Raw genomic sequence first — 11957 nt, 5'->3', positions numbered from 1 at the left:
CAAAAACTTTTTCATTGTTTTATATATCTTCTTTTGTAACTCTGTCACAGTTTAGCACGTTTTCAAAATGTTTTACCCATCTCTCTTTAAGTCGTTCCTTATCACTAATTGTTTTCCCGTTTCTATCTCTAACTGGAATGCTTAAACATCATTAGTACTCGCTTTGTGTTAACTTTTCTTCTACAACTTTTATCCTGCAGCTCCTGTTGCGAATCTGATGCAGCTAAAAATTCAACAACATTTATGTCAGATGATCAAAAGTAAAAAACACAGCTTGTTTCATTTAATTTATTGTACAAAAATAAATCAGGGACAAGGTACAAAAATAATTTATTTGGAAAATGTCAGTAAGAAAAAAAAATTTTTATTTTCCCAACAGCTCCAATAAATCTCCAAATACTGTTTGGCCAGATTCTGTTATTTTACCAAATCCAAAGCCAGAACCAGGTGGGTTAGATGGATTGGGCTCACCGTCAACTGAAACAAAGTCCTTTATTATTAAACCAAATTTAAAATTATTAAAGCACTTATTGCTAACTGAGTATTTAAAAGTAATATATTAACTAACAATGTTTAAAACATTGTTTAAACAATATTAGACTAACAGTGTAAAACAGACGGTTTCCAGCACATGATAAATAAATACAAAATATGAAGTATTTCTCTTAAGCCTTCTCAGGTGAGCTTTGACAAACTGATTCATGATAAGCCTATATTTCAATTCTGTTTATTACAAAATGATATAACATATAACATTAATCCAAGTAGCTGCCTAAAGAAAGACATGAAAGCACTTGATACTGGGCGACCACATATATAACAAACACTTAACAAACAAAACTCTTAACCATCGAACAAAAAAAACAAAAAAGTGGAAATAAATAATAATAAATAAACAACCAAATTATGACCAATCTCTAATTAAAAAAAAACATCTATTAACCAAGACCCAAAAGAAAATTTGTCATTTTTGTTTTAAACAAACCAAGGTGCTCCTCCGCCCAAAAGCTCACTGGAAGAGAATTCCAAACCTTAGGACCTATATATCTGACAGAAAAACCTGCTCTATTTCCACTTCTGTATTTAATGACTAGATTGTCAGCATTGCGGGTACTATAACTATGAAATGATTTTATTTTCTCTGTAAAAACCACAGTTTATAGACAGTAAGCTTATCGCAGATCATTTCTGGTCTTCGGTCTCGGTGCTAACAAAAAGCTCCTCCCACTTATTTCTGCCTTAGCGGATTAGTCTGTTATCGTCAATCACTGAGAAATGGTTATCAAGTGCATTATTCGTAATAGCGGGTTTCCACTTGTTTCGTGTCCAAGAGAAATCTGACTTGTCTACCCGTGAAAAGATCTGATACCGCCTATGTTTATATCTGCCAAAACGTTCTCCGGAGCACTCGCACCCCAGTCCGGGTTTTTATAATGGGAGAGATAGAGAATGATCATACTGCTAATTATATAAACAGTGGTAAAAACCATGAAATACCTCAGGACTGATACAATTCCAACACTGATACGAGAATATTCCTGCTTGGTAGTATCGAAGCTGCCCGACATTAAGCACTTTAAGTTTATTATAACATGCATCAGTGTCATTGACTTTTTTTAAGTATCCAGCAATAGGTCGTATAGCTTTGTTCTGAAGAATTTGTACTGGTTTAAAATTTGAATAAAATTTGCTTGACCATAACACACATTCATATGAAATGCATTTTATAAAAGTAATGAAATTTGTGGTTGTAAAAATTCTTAAAATGTCGAATTGGTCCAGCTCCTTGTAAGACTTTTGTTGCAACAACATCCCTTTGTCGTTTCCACAAAAGATTGTAATCCAGGTTGAAACCAAGGTATCGCGTTTCGTGCACTTATTTTACTGGCTCTTTCGCAAACAAATTTTTCCATTAATGTCCTGGGGCTCACAAACTCTTGAATATAAGATAAAACTAGTTTTCGCAATATTAACAGAGAGTAAGCTTAAACTGGTAAAAATAGGGAAACTTTTTAAAACGTGATTAACCTTCAAAATCAAACTATGTAAACACCGACTAGAATATTTTAATGCAGTGTCATCAGCAAACGAGGTGAGACAATAAACTGGCAGATAAAACCTCATCATATCAACATTTAGCAAATAATGTAGAGGACTAAGCACCGATCCTTGTGGGACTCCACAAGCCACATGAAATGGGGCAGAAGTGACATTATCAATCATAACATTAATAAACCTACCATTCAAATAATTTTCAAACCATTTTAAGCATGATCCTTTTATGCCTATACATTCCAATCTTCGCAATAAAATACTAAAATCTACTGTATCAAAAGGTTTTTTAAAAATAAAAAAATACTGTTAGAGGAATTTCGCGCCTTTCTAGACAATCTTTAACGAAATCAACGAGGTGAATAGCAGCAAGACTAGTAGAGTGGCTTCTGCAAAAACCAAACTGCGTCTCACTTAATAGGCCATGCTTCGTAAGATGACCATAAAGGCGTTGGTGGACCACTTTAAGTATCTTGGAGAACAAATATTGAGATTGGTCTCCAGTTGCCGATATCAACAGAAGTATTACTTTAGCTTGTTTCAAGGCATCTGGGAAAGCGCCTGTTTTCAGGGATATGTTAATAATGTGAAGCAAGGAAGGAAGTAGATACATCATTATAGCTTTAAATGTCCTTAGATCTAAAAAACATAAAAAACATAAATTTTAGATGGGAACTTTTTTTTTTTTATTTGAAAACAAATAATCTTTATGTTTCCTTCAAAAATAAATTCAATGTTGAACTTTTTTCAATTCTGGGAAAGATAAAAATTACCCTATACATGGTAGTGGCGTTTATTTGGTTTTAGTGTGTAGATAAAACTGACCCTATACTTGGTAGCGGTTTTTTTTGTGGGAAGTTTTACATTGGCAAAACCCGTCAACCGCTAGAGGAATGACTAGATGAACAAAAGCTTTCGATAAATAAATCCTAAAAACCTGAAAATAAAAGCTATGGTTTTGATTTTGTCTTTGCCCTCCACTTTTTTGAACATCCAGATAATTTAGTTCTTTTTGACAAAGCAGTTTTAACTTCCACAGTAAATGGTTTACCAAATCCTTGATGGAGGCAAATGGGGGTGTTGCCATTTCAGCTAATCGTCACAGGCACTGGAACGTAATTTCATCGACAAGGAAAATCCGTCAGAACCACTAACCGTCAGAACGTTGACAATTATAACATCGACACATCAGGACATCGACAAAATCCGTCAGGACATCGACAAAAAAGTTTATAAGTTTATATAATAGTAATAAGTATATAATAGTTTAAAAACAAATTTCAGCTATATATTAGCACATCAGGGGGGTAGGGGGTAAAGCATAGCATATATTAAATACGTAACCTAACGTAACTTAGGTACCTTTCCCCCCCTAAACCCCAAAAGACTAAAGTTTAAAATTTTAGACGTTATGACGGATTTTGTCGATCTCCTGACGTGTCGATGTTATGACTATCGACGTTCTGACGGGTAGCGATTGCGACTGTCGATGAACTGAAGTGTCCATGTCCTGACGGTTAGTGGTTCTGACGTGTTGATGTCCTGACGCCTTCCCAGGTAATTGAAATAAAAAAAAACAAACATATTAATAGAGACTGCTTTAAATAGAGATGCTGGATATGTTTCTTCAAGCCCAATTTGTCATAACTTAATATTAAAAGAATAAAATAATATTTTGTCTCATTTCAAACCATGATCATTTGACCGCAATAATAATATCACGTCAGCAGATGAGCAAATTTAATCGGTAAGGAAAGGATCCTTGCTCAATCTAATTTGTGAATTGTCTTTCGTTTGTTCTCGCTTGGTTCATCGAGTTGACTGATTGATTCAGAATTGTTGAAGAACTATATAGTAAGCTTCCAAGTTTCAGTGGCTCTAATACTTATTGGTGGTATGCCCGTCCCAAAATTTTACACGCGATTTATATAAAACAAAATTTTAATAGATACAGTTATAGCCTTTCAGCTCATATAATATCGGGCTGGTGAATCTTTGTGTACAATAGGAAGGTATGCCTGAATCTTAAAAAAAAACACTTTTTCATGTCCAAATTTTCTGCTGTGTTATGAGCCTTCAGATATTTATCATAGGAAACTTGGGAGGGGGGGTGTAGGATTATTCTGTAGTCTTCGTTCCGTTTCAGAAATATTTTTGGACTGTGCCTAGAACATGGGTAATGACATATGTTAGCTCCCTTTTGAATTTTTTTGGTGTAACAAAAGACTTCATTCATATCCTTAGAAGCACCAAATGTAGAGAAATAGGAGGGGAGGGGCAGAATTGAAATTACCAGACAATTTACCGTGGTAGAGGAATGCAATCAAAAGTTCTATTTTGACCGAGGTTTAAATGCAATGTTTCGCATTTTCTTATTCATATTCATTTTCTAACGCTTTTTTGTTTTGTATGATGGCAAAGATTTTTCCCTTGACCCCCCCCCACGACATTTGCTTATGGGGGCACCCCTATGCTCAAAGAGCCCAAATTCAAAAGTGTGGAAATGAAGACCCTATATTTATTTCTTGATATTGCTCTCCTCCTCCTTGAAAAGAGAGGCTCCACATTTAAGACATCTTTCGGTCAAATCGTTCGTAGTAAAATATTGCAAGTAAAGAGAAACCTCTGTAACCTTTACGGACTATAAAATTAACAGGCTCCTTATTCAATTTTCATTCTCTGAAATATCTGAATTCCGTAATAGCACAATTATCGTGTTATTTTTTAATTTTGAGTCATATTTTGGCTTACAATTCAACAGGATTTGTTGCTGTTTCTTGTCCTATCCCTTTTTCTTTAGCTGTTCAGAGTCATTTCATCGTTTTATTCTTTCTTTTCAAGTCACACGGTGGCAAATCAGCCATTTCAGTTGGATAAAGAAATTATGTCGTTAATTAAATTCCTCCTTCTTCTTATCCTTTAAATACGCTAAAAATAACATGTTTCTTATGCAATGGTAATTCTTCCAAAATGCCTCAATTTTACAATAACATAATCATCGCACTATTCTCTAACTTTAAGTCACATTTTTGTTTGTGTTTGTTCCATGTGTTTTTATTTTGCTGTTCATAGTCATTTGTCATCTTCTGTAATTTTACTCATGTTATAGAAACTAAATATTAATTCCTCCTTACATTTTATCAACCACAGACTCACACAAGCTAAACTAACACGTTCCTTCATTCTTTGCTTTGTCTTCTGACCGCAAAAGTCTTTACGGTAAAGTTTTTTATTGTTTAAAAAAAAAAGAGTTGTGAGAAAGTCAAACTTTAGCGTAAAGAGCAAGGCGTTGAGGAGGGGACAGCCCCTTTCATATACGGAATAATTTCTGTTCGTTTTAAGTTTTAATGTTGCTCCTTACTTTCAGTTAAAAAGAACTTGTTTTTTTTTATTTAATTTTTGTATGTTTTTGAATAAATGCAGGTTTTGAGCTTGGTTTACCGTACATGAATAATTAAAAAAAAAATTTCATATTAATTTACTTTTATTTGGTTAAATGGCTTTCTCGAAACTTGTTTAATTTTATTTACGAACGTTTTTACTAGTAATAAATATACGTAACTTACGAATTAACTTACGTAACGAACTTCTATATTCATATATTTTTAATACGTATATTAGGGGGGTCGCCCCCTAGTCAATACCTTGCTCAATAAGCGAAAGTTCGAATTTTGTTCCAATTCTTTAAAAATGACCGCTTAATCACAAAGGCCGTTAATTAGAATAAATAGCTCTTATGAAAGTACTAAAAAATTTCTGGCTTAAAGAGTGAGGTATTGACTAGGGGGTGAACCCAATCATATATGTAATATTTTCTGTTCGTTTAAAGTTTTGATGTTGCTGCTGTTGCAGTTTAAAAACTTGTTTTTTTTTATATTTAATTTCTGATCTTTTTTTAAATAATGCTGGGAAGTCCGGCGTCCCCTTCATAGCAATGTCCCTTCCCCCATGAAAACTTCCTTCATGGAAAGATCCTCCTACATAGCCCCCGACCCCAGGTACGTACGCAGAAATTTGTTTCGGGGGGGGGGGGGGCAGGGGGGCAATTTGTTTCAAGGGGGGCCAAATCCTTCAAACCCATTATTCTGTGAGAAAAATCAGAAAATTATGGGAAAAAGGAAAAAAATCGTGAGATTTCGGGGGGCCTGTGCCCGGAGGCCCCCTCCCTACGTACTTCCCTGCCCGACCCCCCCCCCCCTCCCTCACTACCAGGAAAAATCTCCCCTGAAAACGTCTGTACTGTATACTTCCCAATAACCAATACTAAATGTTAACATTGGGTAAAGTTCATAACTTTCAGCCCTTCTCCTGGGAACTTCGGGTGATTAAGTCATCCTAAAAGAGATACGAGTACTTACAATATTTTTGAACATGCTGAACAAAATGGCTATCTCAAAATTTTGATCAGGTGACTTTGGGAAAACAATGAGCGTGGGAGGGGGCCTAGTTGCCCTCCATTTTTTTGGTCAATTAAAAAGGGCCCTAAAACTTTTAATTTCCGTTCTAATGAGCCCTCCCACGATATTCTAGGACCACTGGGTCGATACGATCACCCCTGGGGAAAAAAAAACACGCACCCGTGATCTTTCTTCTGGCAAAAAATGGAAAATTCCACATTTTTGTAGATAGGAGCTTGATACTTCTACAGTAGGGTTCTCTGATACGCGAAATATGATGGTGTGATTTTCATTAAGGTTCTATAACTTTTAGGGGGTCTTTCCCCCTTTTTTCGAAAATCAGCCAAATTTTCTCAGGCGCGTAACTTTTGATGGGTAGGATTAAATGAAACTTATATATTTGAAATCAGCATTAAAATCCGATTCTTTTGACATATCTATTTGTATCAAGATACCGTTTTCTAGAGTTTCGGTGACCATTGAGCCGGGTCCCAATAACCAATACTATATGTTAACATTGGGTAAAGTTCATAACTTTCAGCCCTCCTCCTGGGGGCTTCGAGGGATTAAGTCATCTAAAAGACATTGTTATAATATTTTCGACCATGCTGAACAAAATGGCTATCTCAAAATTTTGATCGGGTGACTTTGGGAAAAAATTGAGCGTGGGAGGGGGCCTAGTTGCCCTCCATTTTTTTGGTCACTTAAAAAGGGCACTATAACTTTTAAATTCCGTTCCAATGAGCCCTCCCACGATATTCTAGGACCACTGGGTCAATACGATCACCCCTGGGAAAAAAAAACAACACAAAAAACAACAAATAAACACGCATCCGTGATCTTTCTTCTGGCAAAAAATGGAAAATTTTACATTTTTGTAGATAGGAGCGTGAAACCTCTACAGTAGGGTTCTCTGATACGCTGAATATGATGGTGTGATGTTCATTAAGGTTCTATAACTGTTAGAGGGTCTTTCCCCCTTTTTTCAAAAATAAGCCAAATTTTCTCAGGCGCGTAGCTTTTGATAGGTAAAATTAAACTTGATGAAACTTATATATTTGAAATCAGAATTAAAATTTGATTCTTTTGATTTATCTATTGGTATCAAAGTTCCGTTTTTTAGAGTTTCGGTTACCATTGAGCCGGGTCGCTCCTTACTTACAGTTCGTTACCACGAACTGTTTGATGTTTTAGCTTTAGATAATACAATTTTTAGTACAAAAGTTTCGAGGGGAATTGAGTGCACGTTTATTGTAATCACAGCCAGTAGCGTATCCAGGGGGGCAAGGGGGCGCCCCCTAACGTAGTCTAAAGTAGTGTAATTTACCAAATTAACGCAAGTTTGCGTTAATTAAACTTGCTCCTAACACAAGTTTATCGGATCAACCTATTTTGCGCCCCCCTCCCTAAAAAAAATCCTGGATCCGCCCATGCTCACAGCACTTTCAGCATATAAATTCCTCCATAGATGGAACAATTTTTGTTGTCATTGGTTTTGATATTGCTCTTTACTTTCGTTTGAAAAGTCTTGTTTCTTCAGTTAATTACTCACAAGGATTCTCAGTTGCAAAATACGAAGCATAAATTACTTCCACTGGAGGATGTTTTAGGATGTCTTGATTGTAAAATGTGAGGATATTTGACAGCTCTTGAAGCTCTTGGACGGTTTGTCGTCTTGGTAAACCTAAAAAATATAAAGTAATCTGAAAAAAATAAGTTTATTCAATATATCAGAATATATAAAATATGCAAACACGAATACTCAAAAAATAAAGAAGTCTAAAATTTGTGCTCTAAAAAAAAAAACAATGTTTAAATGTACTGTAAATAGTTGAAGCTCTTGGACGGTTTGACGTCTTGGTAAATCTAAAAAACATAATGTAATCTGAAAAAATAAGTTTATTCAACACATCAGAATATATAAAATAGGCAATCATGAATACTCAAAAAAATGAAGAAATCTAAAATTTGTGCTCTAAAAAAATCAATGCTTAAATGTATTGTAAGTAGTTGAAAACGTGACGACCACAATACTTAATGGAAAATCGCTGGGTAGAAGCAATATCTTGTTGTTCCAAATTGGCAGAAAAGATGAAATCTTGTAAAAATGTTTTTTTAGCTGCCAAATAAGATAACATTAGCCAAAAACAATTTAAAAAAAAATCATCTTTAGACGTTTTTTTTAATTTATATTTATAGTATCTTTTTGCCTAATTTTTGTTAAACCGTCAGTTTAAAAAATTTACAGGTTTCAATTTATAACTGCTGACAAATAAAAATTTGGACGTATTAATGTTTTTGTAATTTTACCCCAAAACAAAGGTATACAATAAGATGAGCAAACATGCAGAATCTGAAGTGAAAGGCAATATTAATTGGATATGAAATGCAAAAATTTCCATTTTTTTATTCATTAAAAATAACATATGGCAAATTAGTTACATCATAAATTATAGGGGAAATCTCACCACTGTAGCTTAAAAAAACATAAAATGGGAACTGGAAACTAGGAAACTTTAAACAAGAAAAGAGTTTAAATTTCATCTGTTCTAGACTTTTATATTCTTAAAAAAAATGTAGGTTTTGATGCTAAATTCTATCAGTTCATGGTAGTGATCAGTAAGCGAAAAGCACCTTATGCAAATTGTAATCTATAATCAAAACTAACGCTTTGGAAATGAAAGTTTTGAAAGTCTGGACAATTTTTGAAAGCTTGAAAACTTTTGTATGAACAAATTGTTGAAAAGAAAAGAATTTTTCTTAATCATTTAGGTCAGGAGCTTCTTTGCTCAATATTCAAACTTTTAATTTTTAAAGTGAGTATTTGAAAAGTCTAAAAAAATATAATTGTCTTATCAATTTTTAGTCCTGACTTTATTATATTAAATTAGTGAGAGTTCTTTTTTAACATCTGTAGTTTTACAGCCAGTGTGGAAAGCCTGCTTGTGAGGGAATAACACCTTGAAAAACGGTTGGGTTTGAGGATTGGTTGTAGAATGCCTAACAAATAAAACCATATTAACAGCTCAAATTTAAGAATAATCTTTATATGGTTACATATTTTAATTCGTTAGATTATAAGTGCAGGTGAAAAATGAAAACAGCTATTAGTTCTGGAAAGTAACGAAGTTAGTGCCTACCAAGGAAGAGGAGGTTGGATTGAAGACAACTATTGAGTAAAACAAAATAAATATACTGTTGGCTTATGAATGAGAATATTTCTGTAAGAACTTTCCTACCTGAAACAACAGCAACTAATGCTACAATGGTCAAACAAATAGCTTTCATATTGACTAGTTAAGCAGCAGATACACTACTGACATGAAAAACTAAAAATCCTCTTTTATGTCGCAGATGTTATGAAATATTTATTAAGTGTGGTCAAACCAGATTTTACTTTTTTTTTATGCTTCATTTTCAGAGATTTACTAAGACCCTCCGTTTGTCAAGGTATCTTTGAATGCCTGCTAGGCATGTCTTGAATGGTTTATGTTGTTGTTGTTACTTATTTGAAAAATCAATTTGAGGAAATAAAGGAGTCGACCTTAAAAATATTGTTGACCTGCATCGGAAACAAATTCACTATCATATAGTTGGGTAATATACGTTACATTCTGTAAAGAATAATGGCGAATAACATACTGTAGGTCTGTTCCTCTGAATGACAAAATAATATATCAAAAAATAAAATTCCAAAAAATTGGAAATTTTCGGTAAGAAAATACGACATTTTGTGATTTATGATGAGAAACCTGAACTTTGTTCAGTACTTCCTTGCTAGCTAGTATACACTCAAGAATTGGTGTTCGGTTAATCATAATGATAGGCTCTATACCTAAGTATGATAAAAATATAATACTTTAGAAACAAATTTTGGCTATATATTTGAATATTAGGGGAGATGAGGGTAAAGTATAGCGGGTCTGCATGTCCAATGTTTTAGGTACAATTATTCTGCATTTTATGAAGTACGAATTGTTGGACCGCTATACTTTACCCCCCCCCCCCTTAATTGTATAATTCCATTAGTATAATTCCGGGAAAGGAGGTAAAATACAAACGCAAACAGAAGTAATCCTAAGGCTACGAGTTTGCATATCAAAAATAAGACTAAATATGTACTATATATGAATTAAATAAAAAATAACAAGTTTTTTTTAACTGGAAGTAAGGAGTGACATTGAAACTTAAAACGAACAGAAATTTTTCCGTGTATGAAAGGGACTGTCTTCGCCTCAACTCCTCGCTCTTTACGCTAAAGCTTTTATTGTTTTAAAAAGTAGAGTTATGACAAAGAGTCAAACTTTAGCCTTAAGAGCGAGGCGTTGAGGAGGGGAGAGCCCGCTTCATATACGGAATAATTTCTGTTCGTTTTAAGTTTTAATGTCGCTCCTTACTTTCAGTTAAAAAAAAAACTTGTTTTTTATATTCAAATTCAGAACGTTTTTCAACTAATGCAGGTTCGAATTTTGCTCAAAGTACATGAACAATTAAAATCAAACTTGCATATTAATTTTGGCAGATTGATTCCGTAAATAAAAGGTACCCCCTCCTTAATACCTTACTCCTTACGCTAAAGCTCTTAGCACTTTTTAAAAAAGCTTCCTATTCTAACTAAACTACCCCGTGGTTCAGCAGCCGCTCTTTAAAAATTGGGACAGACAGTCAAACTATAGCGTAAAGAGCAAGATATTGAGGAGGGGGCAACCCTTGATATATGGAACAATTTTTGTTCGTTTTTCAAATAATGCCGGTAAATCTGGCTAAAACTCCATGAAATATCTCCTCCCCCACACGGAACAATCCTCCATAGAAATTTAATTCAACGTAAAGTGCACCTCCCCCCCCCCGCCCCGTCAAATTCCCTAGAAATAGTTCCATCCTTGCTGAGAACACCCCCCCCCCCCTGTAAAATTGCTTGCGGGCGATTCAGCCTGAAAAACTCTCCTTAGTTTTCTTTCATGTGCATAAGACTTTAATCTCTAATTGGGTTCTCGAACACTCGAGAAATGCCCCTTCCTTGGAAATTATTTCCAGGAAATCAAAACGCGCGGAAAATAGCCCCTGGATAATTCCCCCGGAACATCTCCACATGAAAAATTTGGCAAAGAGAATGCAAGACAATTAAAAAGAATTTCGTATAGTAATTCTGTCAAATCACGACAGTGCAACAATTCCCAATGAACATTCAACACCAGAAATTTCCTTCCCAAGAAAGATTCTCCGCATAAAAATCCACCGCAAGCACAGCACCCCCCCCCTAAAAGATATCTATATACTTCTCAATAACAAATATTGTACGTGAACAATGAGCAAATTTCATAACTTACAGGCATCTCCCCACGGACTGTGGGGGGGGGTCATTTTACATCTAAAGACAGAGTTATTTGACCTTTTAACTATACTGAACAAAATGGCTATCTCAAAATTTTGATCAGAACTTTGGAGAAAAATGGGTGAGGGAGGGGCCTAAATGCCCTCCAATATTTCCAATCTTTTTGATCACTT

General features: G+C 34.6%; 1 long non-coding RNA gene across 1 annotated transcript; it reads right to left on the bottom strand.

Moving 5' to 3' along the window:
* Window positions 1-280: 280 nt before the first annotated feature.
* On the bottom strand, window positions 281-9806 carry LOC148951673 (uncharacterized). The gene is made up of 3 exons (XR_016141879.1): window positions 9689-9806; window positions 8002-8133; window positions 281-477 (listed from the first exon to the last, which is right to left on the bottom strand). It is a non-coding gene; the product is annotated as an uncharacterized LOC148951673 (long non-coding RNA).
* Window positions 9807-11957: the final 2151 nt, after the last annotated feature.

This window comes from Artemia sp. Qi Xiang Cuo, chromosome 6 (assembly GCF_049724085.1).
Source record: "Artemia sp. Qi Xiang Cuo chromosome 6, ASM4972408v1, whole genome shotgun sequence".
In the NCBI taxonomy this organism is placed as follows: Eukaryota; Metazoa; Arthropoda; class Branchiopoda; order Anostraca; family Artemiidae; genus Artemia; species Artemia sp. Qi Xiang Cuo.
This window is presented reverse-complemented; position numbering and strand designations above follow the sequence as displayed.